This window comes from Corapipo altera, unplaced genomic scaffold (genome assembly GCF_003945725.1).
Source record: "Corapipo altera isolate COAL_440 unplaced genomic scaffold, ASM394572v1 268, whole genome shotgun sequence".
In the NCBI taxonomy this organism is placed as follows: Eukaryota; Metazoa; Chordata; class Aves; order Passeriformes; family Pipridae; genus Corapipo; species Corapipo altera.
Genome location: NW_020884901.1, coordinates 2,831,931 through 2,843,611, shown reverse-complemented (window position 1 = coordinate 2,843,611; position 11,681 = coordinate 2,831,931).

The window sequence follows — 11,681 nt, the reverse complement described above, 5'->3', positions numbered from 1 at the left end:
CCGCGCCGCCCGCTCGCTCCGCCGCAGCGCCCGGCCCGGCCCGCGGGGCTCGGCGGCTCCGCCCGGCGCGGGGCGGTGCGGGATGGGGGGGCGGTGCACGCAGCTCCCGCAGCCCGGGGAGGCGGGGGGCTGCTGCCCGGCTCAGCTCGGCTCGGCCCCGCAGCATCAGCCCCCGCCCCACCGGCCCCGCGGGGGTCACACCCACGCTGGGTCAACCCGACCTCCCATCTGGGGACCCGGACATCCCACCTGGGGGTCCCATCCCACAGCCCAGGGGTCCCACCCACCCGGGGATCCCACCCCAGGCTCCACCACACAAGGTCCCCCAGCTGCCGCTAACGACCCTGTCGGAGGGGGTCCATGGAGAGGCTGATGTGCCCCGGCCCCAAGCCCCAAGCTTTATTTAAAGCTATTTTGGGTGGCAGATTGCCAGAGCCCCCCCTGGTTACCCGCAGCACGGCTCGGGGGCTGCATCCCCTCGAGGCTGAGACCTGCCATCATCCCTGCTCCTTTGCCTCCTCACTGTTTCCCTTCTCCATCCCAAAGCCCAGCAGCAGCACTGGCTGCCCTCCCTGTTTGCATTGCGGCTCGGCAGGGAAACCTCAGGGCAAGACAGGGGCTGCTTTGTGTCAGACACCGACAGACAGGCCAGGGACAGCCTTGTCCAGGGGGATGCGGTGTACACAGGCAAGCAAGGGGGACAGGGAGACAAAAATATGATGGAAATTGGTCCTGGGGGGTCATTGTTAGGGTAATTCTTTGCTTGCTATTTAGATCTTCATATTATCCAGTTGTCCCCTTTTCATGGTTCAGATTGCTCCCTCCTCTTGCATTTTGGCTCAAAATGACCTTTAAAATCAAGCTGGTCACTCCATACCCAGATCCTCACTCAGTGTGTGTGTCAAGCTCACTACTCAGTGTCAAGCAAAAGCCTTTGCTGGTCTAATCCAAATAGCAGTGATAAATAACAAGCATCACACAAAACTGGCTGGAACCCCCAAATCCTGCAGTGTGTTTGCTGTCTGCTTTTAACCCTGAGATCATCCCACTGCTCCCATGCTGTGAGAAGCCCATGCAATGCCCAGACCTCCGTGTGAGCTCACATTGCCCACGGCACTGCTGCAGTGACGGGGCCGATGAACATCGCCTTGGCCACTCACGGCTCCCACTCATGCAGGTTTTAGCATCCCACTGAATCCAGGGTGGTTCTCTGGAACTTCTACAGCTTATTTTTAGTTTTAATTAACGCAGTAAGAGAGAAAACCTCCGTGACTTATTTTTGTTTTTCACAGTGGGGTTGGAAAACGGCGGGGACAGGAAGGTGCATCGCTGGGTGCCCAGTAGCTCAGCCAGCTGAGAGGATGAGAAGGGGCTCAGTGCTGTGATATGCTGCTTTCCTGCACAGCTACGGGGCAACAGTTCTTCTCAAACACCAACAAATTCCTTATTTTCCTCCCAGCCTGAAGACGTTTTCATGCTCACCCGAGCGTTCCTCAGTGGGATTTCTCTCCCACCCCCCTCAGTGCCATCTTGGGAGCCTGAGCAGTGGAAGCAACTTTCCTGCCCTGCCCACCCCGGGCTCCTCACCTGCACCCCAGCTCCTGCCTGCCCATCCTCATCACAGAGCTGCCTGTTGGGATCTGTCCTGCCTGCAGCGATGTCCCCTCTGTGCCATGGCCTGGGATACCCAGCACCCCTCGCTCCCTGCTCACCCTCCAGCCACAGCTCCCTGTGTCTTGATCCCTGATTTTGGGGGTCACTTGTGGCACACACAGGTGGGATGAAATCTTGGATGGAGATGAGAATTACAGACCTGGGCCAAAGCTGAGGGAGCCTTGAAATCCACGGATCTCTGCCGTGGGGCTCTGCAACACTCAGAGGTGGATTGTCCAGCGAATCTAATTAGCAATGAGCAGACCTTCCCAAGCTGTAATATGCCAAGTAATTAAGTGATTAGTATTGATTGTTGGAATGCCTAATAAGCAGTTATCACTGAATGATTAATTAATCCAATCAAAAGAGTAATAACAATTCTGCAGGTGTGATTCTATCTTATATTCAGCGTGCAAGGGAAAAGAGATCTTTCCCTGCTGTTCCTGTCTCCTGTTTCTATCCCAGGCACCCGGCACCAGGGATGCTCCAGCTCCCTCAGCTTGGGCTGCCCCTGTGCAAGGGATCTCTATCCTTCCCAAAAATCCCCTGGCATTGCCGGGATGGGCTCCCAGCAGCAGGCAGGCACTCAGAGCTGAGCTGTGCGGCTCGGAAGTGGGGAAGAGGGTCCCACAGGCACCATCCGGAAGATGCCGAAAGCAATCGATGATGATCTCTTCCCTGGGAATTCTTTCACTCGCTCCCTTGATTAAGTCGCTTCAGTTTCTCCTGGTCAAAGCCCTGCTAATCCCAGCTAAGCCCGCATCGTGCCGCACGCTGGCCTCTGATCGCTTCCCAGCCAGGCGGTGGCTCTGCGGGCACGTCCCCAAGAGCGCTGTGCCCTCGGGACATGGGAGCTCCCAGGGCAGCCGCAGCCCTGAGCGGTCATTCGCTGGCCCATAATATTTTCCTGATTAAATGATAACGAATAAATTATCATCCAGTCAGTGCTAACAGCAGCGCGGAGCAAGGACGCCCCAGACACCCACCTCTGCATCCCCTCCAGAGCACCCGCCTTCCTGCGGGTGGGATGTCGGGGTTGGGTGACAGCTGGGGACGGCACAGCCCAATGCCATCGCCTGCAGTGCCCAGAGTCACTGCTGGGCAGGGGGTGCAGGACCCAGAACCAAAAGAGGGGCACACGCTCTCCCCTCTCCAAGCGGTGCCGTCAGGATCAGCCCTACGGGCACAAACCAGGGGGATTTGAGTCCTGGGGAGCTGTGCATTCCCAGGCGCTGCCGCAGCCCCGGCGATGATGGATCCAGGCTCTAATGCTCTTTTCTGTGCATCCTTTAAGGATTTGAGGTTGATCGCCCGCACTTCCTGCGTGGCATCCACAGCTGGCTCCGCGCAGCCCGTCAGCTGCCTCTGCTGCCTGCCGGGCGCTGCCGGGCTGAGCGCAGCGGTTATAATTAGAAATGCTAATCAGCTCTTGTGTTTCTGGCTTGACAGCCCTGCCACCCCCAGCACAATCTTCCCTCCAATCTGTCCTGTGCTCGCCCCCTCTGCTTCCTCTCCAAATCCCTGCTACTTGTAATTAAGCACCACGGAATTAGCGGAGGTCAAAAGCTGGGGCTGCTGAGGCTCACTGGATGCTTTGGGCAGGGTGTGCAGCCCCCACAGAGCTCGCGGGTTGAGGGGGATCCCGCCTCCATTCACTGCCATCCCCTTGGGCTGGGGACAGGGAAGGCCCTGCACCTGAACCATGGGATGGAAGAGGGGGAGCCCAAGGGCTTTGCTGCCAGCAGTGCCAGGGTTAAAGGCAAAGGGTGGTGGCTGTGGCCCGGAGCCCTGTGGCTCTGCCAGCCCAGTGGCTCTGGAAGGGATTCTCATTGGGATTTCGGTCATGTGCCAACTGTGGGCACTTCCCAGCCAAGGAGGAAAAGGAGCTCAGAGAAGGAGGCTGAGCAAACAGATCCCCAGATTAGCTGGTTATGGAGTTATTCATCATCACAGATTTCACTAGGAGACACAACCCAGGGCATTCCTCCCTCACTGGTGCCCACAGACAGCCCCTGCCAGCCCCCAGCCCCTCCACACCACACCCTGAGGCACAGCACTCCTGCTGCTGTGAGAGCCAGGACATGGCTTTCGCCCGGAGCATTTGGCTTCCAAAGTCAGGCTTGGCCAGGGGGACATTCCTTGGAACAGGCACAGGGCTCAGCTGGCCTTGGAGGAGACTGAGATGCACAGGTGGGACGAGCAGCTCTGGAAACCATGTGTGGACACACAGGCCACTGTGCCCAGAGAGGGACGGCATCCAAACATGAGCTGGCTTAATGCCCGCAGCTCAACATTCCTCTCCCGGGAAAATATGGGCTGTGGCATCACAGCATGGCACAGACCAGGCAAATGCTGGTGGTCCCTCGCCCCACAGGTGATGTTCAGATGCTCACAGACACCTCTGAAGCATCCTGGGGTCATGCCCAGGGTGCTGATGTGTTAAGAAGGGTTGGGCTTTCCCAACTGACTTCTGAACCACATCAAGTAACCCACTGCATCGGGACAATACAGCTGCACCAACATGGAGCAGGAAATTAATTTTATCTGGAGCCACAGCCCACATACCCACCTGAGATATCAGAGGATCTCTAAGTGGTCCTGTTCTGGGAGAAAACACACACAACTCTTGAGTTTTTAAGTCAGCCTTCATCTTCCAGGTGTTCCCTGTTTATGAGAGGCTGCAGTTTGGAGGGTGGGTGTGCAAAAGGTTTTCAAGAAGACAGTGGCTGTTTGAGGAAGGAGAACCCCCCTCACCTCCTCTGCCCAGGACCCCCATGTGTGGCTTCACTTGGGACACACTTCTGCTGGCTGCAGCATACCTTCAGTGTGTGAAGCAACAAAGGGCTCCCCCTCCTCCTCACACACCGAGCACTTCGATTTCTGCAGAAAAGGAAATAAAAGAAATGAAGATGCATCACAAAAAGGGAGCAGGAGGGACAGGGCATGGTGGCTCTGATGATGATGTACTTGTGAAAAGGCACCAGCAGCACAGGCAGCTGACTGGGAAAGCTCTGGGCAGAAGTCGGATTGGATTTGTCATGACTAATTGACTCCCTCCAGCACTGTGGCACAAGTTTCACGCTTCGCATGAGCAGGGTCCCGAGCAGCCAGGAATTAATGAGGGTCTGACCCTGCCTGCGCAGCCACTTGAGTTCTTCCAGTGCAGACAGCTGGCTTAAGAGGGCCCTTTATTCTTTACATATCAGATCAATCGGGATAGTTATAATCTAGTCCTGGTGAAAGCTTGGAGTCAAGACTTTATTGCCCAACCAGCTCAAGGAGAGAAAAAGCAAGCAAAAGGAAGAGGTCATGCTGAACTATCGATCGTGTAGGTGGCGGGGCTGCTCCTGGGACGGCCTCTGCAGAGCTTACCAGGACAGTTTGCCTCTATCTCCTGCTAATGCTGCTCCATTGATCTTCCATGACAGGCGGCAACTACAAGAGTTTTTTAGCCAGAGTCATTAAGAGGCATTAATCAATAATGGAGGAAACAGAGAGAGAGAAACTGTTTGTTTCATGGAGACATATTCCCCATGTGGATTTTAGATTTTAGCCTGCTGAGGTGAGCGTGGTTTATTTCTAGGGAGTTCTGCCAGGAAAAGGATTCACCTTGTGCTGGACTGTGGCACTTGGAGGAGGTCCTGAGCCAGTTGCAACACACTGACAGCTCTGGTCAGGCTGTAGAATGAGATGGGAGTAGCTGGAGAGTTTGTGGCATCTAATTCCAGGTACCTCAGCACCAGGAGTCACCCAGACCCTCTGTTCACACATAGGTACTCCTGGAAGAACTAGGTACTGATTTTAGAGCTGGGTGCTGGTTTCATGTTGTGCATCTACCAAACAAAGCTGCTGCCTGGCAGTGGTGCAACAAGTCCCAGCAGCCTGCTCAGCGATTCAGCCCTGTGTGAGCTCAGCCCCAGCCCAGTGGCTCAGCCCATGGCTGAGTTCATTCCTGTGGCAAGACTGGAGTTGTTCACAAGAGAAACGGTCTTTGTGCTGAAAGCACCCCGGGCTGCTCCGCTCCCTCCCGCCCTTCCCAACGGTGTCAGTACATTTCCATTGCTCTGTGGTGGCAACACCCCTTTTAATTCTCCAACAGCTCCTGTGTTGTCCAGCAACAGCAACTGTCTGCGCAGGTAGTGGAGCTCATTTTTCCTGGGAGAGGCAGAGAAGGGTGCTGGAGATGTGCTCAGGAGCAGGAGGATGGAATCACCTTCAAAGGTGACTGAGAAGAGAGCTGGCAGTACTGGCATCAGCAGAGCAAACCATGGTCCCTGGGCAATCTCGAGCTCGGGAGGTGCTGTGGCTCCCCATGGCTGAGCTCAGCCCCAGGAACAGCCCTGTGATGCAGAAGCTGAGCCAAGGTTTAATTGCACTCACGGACTTAGCCCAAAGGCCCTTTAGTCCTGCTGTGTGCCACAGTGCTGGCACACCCTGTGGCACTGTGCCAGCAGGTCTGGCAACCTGGTAATGCCATGCTCAGCACCTGCTGCTGGGAGCACAGGGAGAGAGCACAGCTCAACTAACAGGGCCTGCAAAGAGCAGATACCAAGTGATGCTTCAGAGTAAGGGAAATGCTTTTAGGAGGCAGGGGTGGGGATCCCAATGGAGACCAGTGTCCTATTCCTCTCCAGACACAGTCACAGCCCTGAAAACACAAACACAGAGCTCAGCACCATCACTGGAATCCAGCCCAGGTGGGACATGTCACGTTGCTGCTGACTTGAGATGAGAGATTCTGTCATGGGAGATGCAGCAAACCCCTCTCGAGTTCCAGGCTGCCCATCAAGAGAAGCCCTTGGCTAATGGCTCTGCCTTTCCTGCTCAGTCTGTCAAGTCTCCAGGTCATCCACCCAGTCCCTTCCACCGACACAAAATCCATCAGAAACAATTTGATTTCCTTAATTTAACACATGACATTTAGGAAAAAGCCTAATCCTATTGCAACTTGGAAAATAAAGTGATTTCAGCTTTCCATCCTTGGGCCTGAAGGAGCTCAGGTGCTGCAGCCAGATGAGATGCTGTATCAGGGGCCATGTTCTGTGCCAAGGACACTCTCCTTTCACTCAGAGCCTCTCCTGGGGCGCATGGTGTAGAGAACATCAGGTGCAGGGGGATTTCCAGCCTGTGGGTACAAATGCAAATGCAACAGTAAGATCTTGCAGTCTCATGTTTTTGCTAGCTCCTGTTTTTGTCAAAGTCTGCCAGGAGAAAAAAAATAAAAGCCAGTGCTGGGGGGCATGGTGGGGTGTAAGCCCCAGCAGCAGTCCTTGACTGATGTGCACTGACTCTGCCTGACAGCCCTGGCACTCCATGGGATTGCTGCTGAGGCATTCCTCGTGGATAAGGATCATGCCAAATCAGCCTCGTGCCCTGCGTGGATTTAAATCCTTGTTTGAGTCTTTCAAGGCAGAGGTAAGACAAGCCCCAAGAAAACATTCCCTGCAGAATGGTGTTAGGTGTGTGAGGAGTGGCAGGGCTGGGAGTCCCACAGCACCTGCAGAGCACAGGCTGCGTGGGGCCCAAAACCTGCCAAGGGCTCCAGTTCCACAGAGATGGTACCATAAACCCACAACTGGCTGGCGTGAACATCCCACATAAAACGTCATTACTTTCTCAATAGAGTTACTTGTAGGTGAGTAAAGGTTACAGGAAGGAAGGTTCAGATTATCTAATAGCCTTTTAAAATGTGTTTCTCTCTTAATTGCACGTTCCCCGAGTCAAAGTCCCTCGGGCTCTTCGTATTTCCAGTGGCCAGTGGATGCTGTGCACCAGGCACTTTAGCAATCTCATGCTCCTGGCTCTTGTGCAAGCCTGTTGCTCTGTCCTGTGGGTAACTGCAGCGCTCACATTCAAACCACGCTGAGTCACCAGCCCGGCTCCTCCCTGACTGTTTACTCTGTTGTCACAAGAGCGCTGACGTGTTATTGCTGGGGAGCCCAGCAACTACAGGGAGTGTGGCCATGGAGCAGCAGGAGCCAACATAGAGGCTGGGCTGGGGGTCAGTCTGAAGCTCTGCCTGTGCAAGCGTGGACTCAGCCGTGGGCTTCCACACCACCCACATGAGGAGCAGCAGGAGGGTTTCACCTCCTGTGCGCTGGTGCTCTTCTACTGAAACAACTGAGAGGGAAATGGGGTTCACCCACATCCTTTGCACAAACTGCTCTTAGCCACCACATTCTGCAAGCAGCCTGCAGTGTCCCTCTCCAGGCCAGCACAGCACAGGGCAGACCTCTTTGCTGTCTTTGCCAGAGCAACATTTCCAGAAAAGGTTTCAGTGATGCCATCCCACGGGTGTCAGCCCTTTAGGCAGCCTTGCTTATGGATGCAAAAATGGTTCAAATTCCCAGTTTGTAGCCCTGCCTATGTGGAAGCAAGTTACAGCAGCATAACTTTGTCTGTATCATGGTGCTGGGATGTTCTGTGTACCCTGAGCTACACAGGGGTGAGACACAGAGATGCCAGACTCTCTCAAAGCCAGCTGCTAGTTGAGACAGGTAAAGAGGGAAGAGGATGGATGGATAGACTGACAGAGGTCTGGAAGAAGTTACAGCAGATGTGTGGATCATCCTACTGCCCCCAAGTCCCCGCCCTGAAGCACCCAGCAGCAGGGGTTGGTGCCGAGGAGCTTCCTGTGAGGGCTCCCCAGCCACGCACATGCGTGCCACAGCCAGGCCCAGAATGAGGATGTTTGGCTGGTTGTTTCCTCCTCCCTTCTCTTTAAGGTCACCAAACCCAGCTGCTGCTTTCAACACATGTCCCTTGGCAGGAGGCAAAGAGGCTGACGGGTAGAGCTGCCAAAGGGCAGAGGCAAGGTGAGGCAGCAGGAGCAAGATGTTGCTCTGCAGACAGATCCAACCTTCCTTTGGCACAGCCAGCATCCCTGGAGGGTCCTGCTGAGCACCCACCCCCCTGGCCTCGAGCCTCCTGCTACTCTACAACCTGCTGAGCCCTGTGCACTGATGCCAGGCGATGAACACATCTTCCTTCCTACCCCTCTGAGTGCTTTCCCTCTCTTCCCTTCTCCACTCATCTTCTCCCTGCATGCGTGGGACACGTTCTCCCTGGCTCTATTTCTTTTCCAGTCAGAAGCTAGTCATCCACAGTGAGGTCACATGTTGTTTCCAAGGGAAGCAATAAGTTTAGACAAATAAAAGATAAAAAATAACACAGCCAGATTTTTATAAGACATCAGAAAACTATGGCCAAGGGTAACGCTCTTGGCTTCATGGCTCTCCACGGACCGAGGCAGAGAAATCCTACCAGCAGTGATGCTGTGTGGACCCTTCTGCTTGGCACTTGGTGGATTCTTGCTTCTGCCAGGGATTCTGGACCCTGCTCAGCTACACTACCTGCAGGGTACACTTCCATCACATCTAAATAATCCAGTCAGTAGCTTAAATATGCAAAACACGCAGCGCAGTCTAGTAAACTGGGTTTTTTAAAGAATTTGGAACTGCTTCATCCTGGCTGCTGAAGCTTGGGAGGGCAGGGACGGGGTCACCTTTGCCTCTGTCCCAAAACAGCCGCGTTTCAGGGGCTTTGAGGTGATCCCTGCTGCATTTCACAGCGCACTGAGGCTCACGGGCCTCTTCCATCAGGCAGTTTGTTATGACAATGTTAACGCACAGGCTGTCGTCATCTGGCAGCACAACCGTCTGCCTTATGAAATAACTCAGCGTGACAGCTCTGCTTGCTAGCGGGCAGGCCCATGTCTGGCTTCTAATCTGGCATCAGAAAGCACTCCCCTTCCTTGAGCTACAGACTGATATCAAACGTTTCATTTGCATTACTCCAGCTAATCTGCTGGAGAACGTGGGGAGAAGGGAATGGCAGCCAAGCTCCTTCAGGAGCCCACACGTAAAGCACCGCGCCGCTGCCATCCCCACCACGCCGTATCTGTTGATGCCTTTTGCCGCCGGCACCGCGGCCGTGCCGGGATTTACATTTCAGATTCCCAACATCAGCCAGCGTTCGTGAGCTCTGCGGATCGACTCACACGATGCCCCGGTGACAGATCACCAGTGACTTTCTTCCCATGTCAACAAAAGCACAAACGTCATGAGGACAGCGCAGAATCGCTCGGAGCCCAGCGTCTGCTCAGCTGCAAAGGTCTCGGTGACTTCCCAGACATATGCTGGGTGCTGGAGCTCTCTGAACAGTCTGTACGACACAGGCCGGAGGGATTAATCTAATGCTGTGTTGAGATGCTAATACAATAAGGGTTCTTTGTGGCATTTGCTGGAATCATGAGACCAGCTCTGAGATGTCATTGCCTGGCAGTCATAGGGAGAGCTGGCCTGGAGCTCTCCGGAGAGAAGGAGGTTGTCTCCTGCTTCAAGCCCTAAAGCTGCTGCGGGCAGTGAAAGTGCAGTGAGCCCTCACCATTCCAGTGACAGCTTGTTTGGGAACAGCACGTAACCTCTGTTGGTGAATCCAAGGAGAGCTGAGGGAATAAAGGTTATTTTAAAAGGGACAACACTTTTCCTTGATTTTTCCTGGAGCAGCAAGGCTGTGGATGCCAAGAGGGTGATCAGATCATCCCAGTGGAGTCTCCGCCACCCACGGGACTGGGGTTTTGCTATAAAAAGTGTTGCAAAACCTGCCAAGGCCAGTGAACGGTTTGTGTCAGTTCCAGCAGATGCTTTCATCTCCTGTGCCAGCTTCACACCCACAGAGCTGCTGGGCCTGATCCTGCCCTACCTCCAGTGCCAGCAGGGAAAGCTCCATCCCACTCAGCACATTTGTGCCACTAAAAAAGCAGCATCAAGCACCAGTAGAGAAGGTGGGCAAGATGAGGGGCAGGGAGATGTGATCTGTCACCAAAATTCACAGCCTGACTCACGTTGATCTGTGAATTTTCATGACAGACCCAAAGACCCCACACCATGCCAGGACGGGATCCAAAGACCTCACACAGCACCACGAGGGACCCGCAAAGAGCCCATATGGCACTATGAGAGAACTGAAGGCCCTACATGGCCTTGAAAGGACCCAAGGTCCTCCTCACCGTGCCAAGAGGGACCAACTATTATAACCCCATTATTCAGCCTGTGGAGAATGGAAGACTGAGGAGACCTTACAGCACTTTCCAGTATCTAAAGGAGCTACAAGAAAGCTGGAGAGGGAATCTGGATACAAGCATACAGTGATAGAACAAGAGGGGATGGCTTTAGACAGGAAAAGGGTAGATTTACATTAGATACTATGAAGAAATTCTTTACTGTGAGGGTGTTGAGGCCCTGGAACAGGTTTCCCAGAGAACCTCCCAGGGCTGCCTCATCCCTGGAAGTGTTCAAGACCAGGTTGGATGAAGCTTGGAGCAACATGGTCCGGTGGAAGGTGTCCCTGCTCATGGGCAGGGGCTTAGAATGAGATGATCTTCGAAGTCCCTTCCAACCCATCGTGAGGGTCCCAAACTCTCAAAAGGCTCCATAACAGTCCTGACATCACACACACTGCCATGAGGGACATAAATCCCCCCACAGCATGAGGGGAACCCAAAGACTTTCCATAGCACCACTGAAGGAGTAAAAACCCCCACATGGCACCATGAGGGTCCCAAACCCCCACACGGCACTGTGAGGGTCCCAAACCCCCACATGGCTCCATAAGGGACCAAACTCCCTCCTCACCCTGCCATGGGCCACTCAGACCCACACAGCACCATGACGGGACCCCTTTCCATGGGGGACATTCCCTGAACACCCACCACACTGTGGGGCACCTGAGATCTGCACAGCACCATGAGGGGACCCCCCCACTCCATGAGGGACCTTCCCTGCCCATGAGGGACCCCCTCTCCATAAGGGACAATCCCTGAGCGCCCACCGTGCCATGGGGCACCCAGACTGGCACAGCACCACGAGGGAGCCCCGCTCCAAGAGGGACCTTCCTCCCCATGAAGGACCCCCTTCCATGAGGGACCTTCCCTGCCCAGGAAGGCACCCCGCTCCAAGAGGGACCTTCCCTCCCCATAAGGAACCCTCCTTCCATGACGGACCTTCCCTGCCCAGGAAGGCACCCCG